This window comes from Zalophus californianus, chromosome 2, assembly GCF_009762305.2.
Source record: "Zalophus californianus isolate mZalCal1 chromosome 2, mZalCal1.pri.v2, whole genome shotgun sequence".
Taxonomy (NCBI): domain Eukaryota; kingdom Metazoa; phylum Chordata; class Mammalia; order Carnivora; family Otariidae; genus Zalophus; species Zalophus californianus.
Genome location: NC_045596.1, coordinates 35,671,139 through 35,679,585, shown reverse-complemented (window position 1 = coordinate 35,679,585; position 8,447 = coordinate 35,671,139). Strand labels below are relative to the sequence as shown.

Below are 8,447 nucleotides of genomic sequence, written 5' to 3'. Positions count from 1 at the left end.
ATTGGACATGTCTGGAAAAAGTATAAAAAGTGTCTAGCACAATTCCATTTTGTGAGTCTTTTGGGGAAAATAATTAAGACAGGATGAAGTGGGAGTAGTAGAATGGATTGAACCATGGATTAGAGTTGAAATCCCATGGGGCAAGTGTGTGTGTGTGTGTGTGTGTGTGTGTGTGTGTGTACATATTCATGCATATGGATCACAGATTAAACTAGGACTTGCTCATTTGACTTAAAAATTGTTTTCTTTTTTAATCTTCTCTGTTAACTTTTTATAAGTAACATTTCTTTTCATTTGTATGATTTAATTAATGCAGAAAGCTCTGCAATGTGATAGAAATTAAAAAGCAGGAATTCTTACTGAGCCGTGCCAACCCCATCACTGATTGTTCTTCAGCCTCCTTGAAGGTCTGTCTCCTTATCCATAACCTACTTTTGAGAGGATTACTTGTAACATACTTTAATTACTTCAGACAATTGTTAGATAAATATTAACTGTTTTTGCCATATTTTTCAAGAGACAAGTTTCTTCTGCATTACTGTTTTTGATATAAGAAATTACTCAAATCTTGGCCTCCAAAATAAGGTATGGAATTTGATTTTCTGAGCATTTAGCCAGTGATACCAATGAATTCTATGGCAGAGTTGGTGAAATAGGAAGTGATTCATGATAAAATTGAGCACAAAAGTATAATAAGATCTTACATAGTGAGAAGTTGAAAGAGTATCAATAGCATGAAATCATTTTAAGTCACACTAGACAAAACACTAAGTATACTTCTGCTGTGTCATATAAAGAAAGTAAAGGTTTTGGGAAAATTATACCTCCTGCATAAAGCCAATATGTTCCTTACAAAGGGAACTATGAAATCGACTTCAATTAGGTGCCTTCTTTGAGCGGCCATAAATTACCTTGTTCAAAATCACTACAACAGTTATTTCTGTTTAAAAGATGCATTCAACATAGGAAGCAGAGAAAATACTTCCCATATGATTTTTTTTTTCAGAGTTTAGGACTTTTAATTTGTCCCAAAGTAGCTGAAGCAAAAATCATGATAAAACATTCTGCTTTCCTTTACAAACCCCATTGCAAAAAACAAAAACAAAACGATTTGTAGGGGAAAAAAGTGGTTTTGTACATGGGAAGAAACAATATAAATTCAAAACTTACAGATAAGGATTAGCTCTATCACTCATCTCTTTAAAAAATTTATATGAATATCCAGTCAAAACCAACAGGGTATCTCCCTTGAAATGTTATCTATACAAATTTCCAAGTAGACCACAGGACTCTACTGTCTTGGAATGTCCTCAAAAGGCTCTGTCATTGATCAGGTAACAGAATAAAAACCCCAGAGTCCTTTTCTTTCAAACAGAAGAGGGAAAGACAGAGGGATGGAAGAAACTATTCAAACTTCGTCTTCTTTCCTTGTGGTTTGTGGTCTCCCCCTCCTCCTCTGCCTCCTCGGAAGTCTCCTCGCCCTCCAAAGCCTCCCCAGCCTCTGCCACCAAATCCATCTCGGCCTCCTCTGCCACCACCTCGGCCTCCAAAGCCACCTCGGCCTCCACCACAACCTCCAAAGCCACCTTCACCCTTAGGCTTGGCCCAGTCCAAAGTAACTTTGTTTCCATCAGTTTCACCATCTTCCATGGCCTCCTTGGAAGCTTTGGCATCTTTCTCACTGTTGAAGTCTACAAAACCAAACCCTTTGGAAGACGCAGTCTCCCAGTCAGTGACTGTCTTTCCCCGAACAGAGCCATCAAACGACTCCTTTAATGTATCTTCTGTAGTATCCTCAGACAGACCTTTGACAAACAAAGTTTTGGACGGCTGGCTTCTGGCATTAGGTGATCCGCTGGGTCCTTGCAACTCTAGTCTGATTGCTCTGCCCTCAATTTCCCTTTTATTACAGGAATTTAAAGCTTCTTTAGCATCTTCAAATGAAGCAAATTCCATAAATGCATACCCTTTAGATTTGCCATTTTGGTTCTGGGGCACTTTAATAAAAGTTGCCTTCTCAAATACTTCCTGAAGGGTTTCTTCTGTTGCATTGTAAGAGAGGTTGCTTTAAACCAGTGTTTTTGATTCACCACTCCAAGTGCTACTCTTGCCACCTATAGAGTCGTGACTTTGACCCTTCTCTCCGGTGTAGAACGGGGGGATAGCCCGCCTACCTATCTCTGTGCCCTGCTTTTCTTCCAAGGTTTTTTTTTTCTGCATCAGCTTCAGTCTTAAATTCAATATAAGCAATCCCTTTACTCTTTCCATCCTTGCTGACTAATCTGACCTCCGCAGCATCTTCAAATACTTCTTTTAGTTCATCCTGAGTAACTTTGTAAGGCAGATTTTTAGCCAAAAGTGTTCTTGTATCTCGATCTTTCTTACTGTCTTTTCCCTTTCGTTTTTCTAGTTTAATTTCATTGCCAGAGACTTGTAAACCAGTGAGTTCCAAAGCTTTTTCCAGGTCTCCAGCAGATTCAAAATCCACATAGCCAAACTTCCTGGACACACCAATTCTGACATCCACAACGACAAGATCATTTTTAGCAAAAAGGTCACTGATGCCTGTTTTTAATTCGGGAACAGATTTGCTCAAGTTCAGGTTTCCAACAAAAAGATTGAATGATGTCGTTGGTTCTGTAGCTTCTACTTTCTGCTTCTTGGCTTCTGGAGCTGCTTTCTGTTTGGCCATTGCCTTCTTTCATTTTCCAGGTGCTTCTTTAACAGGCTCTTCCTCTTCTTCCTCCTCCTCCTCCTCTTCTTCCTCCTCCTGCTCCTCATCTTCCTCCTCCTGCTCCTCATCTTCTTCCTCCTCCTCCTAGTCCCCCCCCTTCACTGTCATCATCATCTTCCTCAGCACTGTCTTCCTTCTTGGCATTCTTACCATTCTCTGCTCCCTTGGCTGGGGTGGCTGCTCCTTTCTCACCAGGGGTTGCTACCAATGCCTTGCCTGGTGTGACCCCCTTCTTGCCAGGTGTTGCTACTGCTTTGGCCCGCACAACGGTCTTTTTGGCTGGTGTAGCCGCTGCCTTTTTGCCAGGAATGACAACTGCTTTCTTGGCCAGTGTGGCAACTGTGACTTTTTTTGTTGGGGGAAAACATCACCTTCTTTGCTGGAGTTGTAGTAGCCTTCTTGGCTTTTTTCTGAGGGATGATAACCTCTTCTCCACTGCTATCATCATCTTCATCTTCTGGCATTTCCTCATCTTCACTGTCTTCTTCTACCTCCTTTGGGGGAGGAGCCATTTTCTTGGGGTCACCTTGATTTTTACCAGCTGCCATGTCCCCTCCCCAGACGCCAGGACACACGTGGCCACATATGGTATTTTTAATTAAAGTTTTTCCAAGTGAAAAATAAACATGCTCTAATTATGGAAAATACAAAAAAGTACTAAATACTTTAAGAAGGAAAAAAAATGTCCCATCAGGCAAACACAATCACTATTAAGACTGTAGCTTTTATGAATTTGGTAGATTTTTCTAACCAGTCTTTTCTTATATAATTATTAAAATATAGTTATTTTCTATGTACATTTTCCCCTTCTTTCCCTTCCTTTGTTCTTTCTCTTTTGCCTTCCTTTCTTCTTTCTCTTCCCTTTCTCCACTTCTTTGTCTCTCTTTTCCAATTTCTTCTTCTTTCACTGACAATTGAGAATTTTGTCAATTAAAAATATTGCTGTGTATCATAAAGTCAGAAACCACACTTGTCTCAGACCTATGTGAAATCACATTTAATAGAAGCCAATTCCAGCTACCAAAGTGTAATTAGAAAGAAAATCGAACCTTTCTTTCAAAAGCATTAAAAACAATAAAATACTGAAGAATAAATTTAACGAAGGAAATGAAAGATTTGTACAATAAAAACTATAAGACTTGATGAAAATGTGGAACATTTTTACTATATTAAGTGTAACCTAAGAGTACTATTTAACTATTTAATATCTTCTAACAATCCATGGCCACTATCTAATACCACCTGTGATGAAGGGAAAATTTAAAAAAGGGAAAAGAAAACCAGAATTTGTGGTATGCTTCATAGGGAGCTACTTAAAATCTTCACTGGCCTATACATATTATGACATACATTTTACCAGAATAAGGAATATTGAATAAAGAATAAAGAGTCTCACTTTATTAGAGAAATAATAAAGGTAACCTTTATTAAGCACTTGTGGGTCCAGATCTTTTATAAATATAGTGTGTGTGTGTATATATATATATATGTGTGTGTGTGTGTGTGTTTATATATATATATATTAGCTAATTTATCCTTGACATAAGCCCATTCATATCCTTATTACAGGTGAGAAAACTGAGGCAGAAGGGATTTATTTACTGGCTGGGATCAAACAATTAGCAAGAGGCAGAGCATAATTTGAACTGAGGTGATATGAATCCAAGGTTTTATATCTTAGCTTTCCTAATGTACCACCTCCAAAATAGCATTCTATAAGAACATTTCTGATAACACTTTTTTTCCTTATCTTTACTTTTACTTTAAAAGATAAAATATTGAAAAGCAGAAAATTAAGAAATATCTTACCTGGGTAATACTAGACATCATTTATTGCTGTTTGTATAAGGTTGTTTTTTTTTTTTTTTCTTTAAGACTTAAGCATCTTACCCAGATCCTGTATCCCTACAGGGAGAGCCTACCTCTCTTCTGTCATTTTCAGTACCACATTGAATTTGCCATGATTGGAATGTGTTTTTTGTCTCTACATCTTTGTTGGAGTGACTCTCATCATGGGCATGACTCTCATCATGGGCATGAATTGCTAGTCACTACATCCTTCCATACTTTTTAGTTCTCATCGTACTTTATGGCATTTTGATAATTCCCACTCCTTTAAAAAAAATTACCTCTCTTTTCATGATGTTCTTCTTTTCTTGGTTTGCATTCCTGCTTTCTGATTATTTTTCCTTAATTTCCTTGGTGATGTATTCTTTCTCTTCCCACCCCTTCAATATAAGAGTTCTCAACAATTGCACTCTTCCTCACACTCCAAATATTATCTCCAAATAAATCTGACCTAACTAAAGTTTGCAGCATTAATCTGTATACTAATGTCTGAAAAATGTGCATAGAAAGCTCTACCTCTCCTTTGAGTTCATTTAGTAAACTACCCACTACCTACTACCTACTGGACATCCCAAAGGAATTTTATACTCAATTGTGTCTCAAAAGAACTCATTATTTGATCTCAAGAAAACCTCCCGTATTCTTTATCCCAGAGTCTAACGTGACCATCTACTCAGTAACTCAAAGTTGGAATCTATTTGTTATTCTCAAGATCTCCTTTGTTCTCATGTCCCCAGCCAATGAATCAAAACCGTCTACATGATAGAATGCTACAGTAACCTTCTAACTAGTCTCATGGAATATTTGTCAGCACTAAAATCCATTCTCTAAACTGCCTTCACAACAAGTATTTCTAAAACAAAACAGGTCAAACTACTCCTTCATTGAAAATAGTCATTGGTCTCCTGTTACCTGTAAGATTTAAAACAAACTTAACAAACAAGAACCTTTGAGAGGTAGCATTTGACTACCTCTCTAGATTCACGACCTGTAGATACCAATTTACTTGTGATTACACGTGCCTTTACACTTTCTGCCCATTCTGCTCAGGATGCATCTATATGTGAAATATTTACTAATACGAAAATAGATATTACCCTTTTCTCTGAGAGTTTTGCACTTCACTCTAGTACTTCTATGTTTGACGTTATGATATTAGCACATTATCTGGTCCAGCAATTGTGGTTATTAGTTTATATTTCTGTTCCTTTCACTTACTGCATAAAGCAGCAGTATACAGCACGATGTATAGCACATAGTGATGTTCAACAAATATTTTTTGAACCACACTGAAATTTCATCAATTTCTGCAAATATGAAGGGAAGTTGTTTCTTCATGGTGCTATAATACCTGGTTGTCAGTCAAATCAATTAAAGTTATAATTCAAGCTAATTAAAGGCCATGATGAATCAAAGCAATCAGTTCCTACCGAGTATGTTTAACTGTTCAATTGGTTTGTCATGATAAAAACATAACTTCATTTTAGTTGAAAAAAAATCTATGATTTCAGAGAAGAAAACTCATACTGTCTTGATCACTTGGCATTTTCTGGTAACTCTGCTGCCGTTTAAATAGACCTTGAATGACGTGGCTTATCCTACTTTCCTTTTTTTGCAGCAAAGAAACATGGAACAACTGGAACACCCTATCATCTAATGTTTCAAGGCAATTACTTAAGACCTGTAGCTGTCATTGTAATACCGAACTTCCTCTGTTTACCCAGAAGAAGCACACTGACATTCATCACCATGCTGCAAGGTAATGTTAGCTTGCAAGTGTCATGTTTAAACTTTTAAATATGTAATGTTTAATTTACCTTAGTTTGCTTTAGAAATATTTTATACTTAATCCCTTATCTTCTACTTAGACAACTAATTGCTTTTGAAAAATTACACTAGTCAATTTCATATTTCACTATATGGTAAATCCTGATAAGTAACTCTCATTTATCAATGATACTCAGCTTTACTTTAATAATTTTCAAGACATAATACTCTCGGTAACAGTCGTCTTTGCTGACGCTCAAATTAAGTGTAGAAGGTGAGCGATATAATGAACTAGATTAAAAGTACAAAAATGGAGAACTCTACTAGGATTAAAATAAGAAAATGATATATCTAAGGATATTACATAAAAGTTGCCATTAGTCTTTACGTGGAATAAATATTTCACACGTAAATAAAATGATGGTTACCTTTACTTGAATGACCAAAATGAACCAGTCTGATTTTTTAATAGTTACCTATTGGTTATTTTATTATTTTGCTTCTTGATAAACTAACACTGTACTTTCAACATTTATTTTTTTTAAATGCAGTTATAACTCTCTGCACAGATTTTTAACCAGTATAAAAAATGAAACGGAAATGCAGCTGAAGAATCAGACCTATAAATACAGACAACAAACTGGTGGTTGCCAGAGGGAATTGGAGGTAGGGGATAGGCAGAACGGGTGAATGGGAGTGGGAGATAAAGGTTTCCAGTTATGGAATGAATCAGTAACAAGAATAAAAGGTGCAGTGAGAGAATATAGTCAATGGTATTGTAATAGCATTGTATGGTGACAGATGGTAGTTACACCGTGGTGAACACAGCATAATGTACAGAAATATTCGATCCCTATGTTGTACATCTTGAAACTAATGTAACATTTTGTGTCCTCTATACTCAAATTTAAAAAAATTTTTTAAATAAAATTAATGAGGCTGATCCCAAACAAAACAATATGTGAAGAGATTATGTAGAGTATTACCTAAGAGTGTGTTAAGTGCAATTTTAAACTACTTACAGCCAGTCCACTTGGCTTTTGTTAAGCCTTCACTCATCTCACCCATGGGCATTATAATAAGCTTCTCTAATTTCCTAATACTAGACTCCCAAAGCCAGCTCAGAATTGGATATTACTATAGTAGAGATTTAATAAGCAAACCTTAATACATCTTTCCTGTTTAAAAATCTTTGATGTCTCTCTATTGCCTATAGAACAAAACTGAAATCCCTTAACGTAGACATAAGGACCTTGAAATACGTCTACAGTTCACCTTTCCAAACTAATCCTGATTCTCTGTTTCTCCCTAATAAGAATGCTAACACTCCCAAATGTTTAATTTTCTTGGCCATTTTCAACCATAATATATTTTTCTTCTTCTTCTTCTTCTTTCTTCTTCTTCTTCTTCTTCTTCTTCTTCTTCTTCTTCTTCTTCTTCTTCTTCTTCTTCTTCTTCTTCTTCCTCCTCCTCCTCCTCCTCCTCCTCCTCCTCCTCCTCCTCCTCCTCCTCCTCCTCCTCCTCCTCCTTCTTCTTCTTCCTCTTCTTCTTCTTCTTCTTCTTCTTCTTCTTCTAGTACAGCTGACATACAATGTTACATTAGTTTCAGGTGCATAACAAGTATGAAGGTTCCTCAAAAATTAGAAATACCATATGATCCAATAATCCCACTACTGGATATTCAGCAAAGAAAATGAAAACAATAATTCAAAAAGATATATGCAAACCTATGTTTATTGCAGCATTATTTGCAGTAGCCAAGATACGGAAACAACAGAAGTTCCTGTTGATAAACGAATGGATAAAGAAGATATATATATATATGTAAAATGGTATATTATGCAACTATAAAAAAGGATGAGATTATGTCATTTGCAACAACATGGGTGGACCTAGAAGGTATTATGCTAAATGAAATAAGTCAGACTGAGAAAGACAAATACTGTATGATCTCACTCATATGTGGAATCTAAAAACCAAATGAATCAACAAACAAAAATCAGAACCAGATCTACAAATACAGAGAACAAACTGATGACTATCAATTATGGTCTATTCTTATAAAGCTTATTTATTCATCTTTATCTCTTTCTTCAAA

The 8,447-nt window shown here is 36.2% G+C and overlaps 1 pseudogene; it reads right to left on the bottom strand.

The window, feature by feature from the left end:
* Positions 1-1,196: 1,196 nt before the first annotated feature.
* On the bottom strand, positions 1,197-3,318 carry LOC113925598 (annotated as a pseudogene).
* Between the last annotated feature and the right edge of the window lie 5,129 nt (positions 3,319-8,447).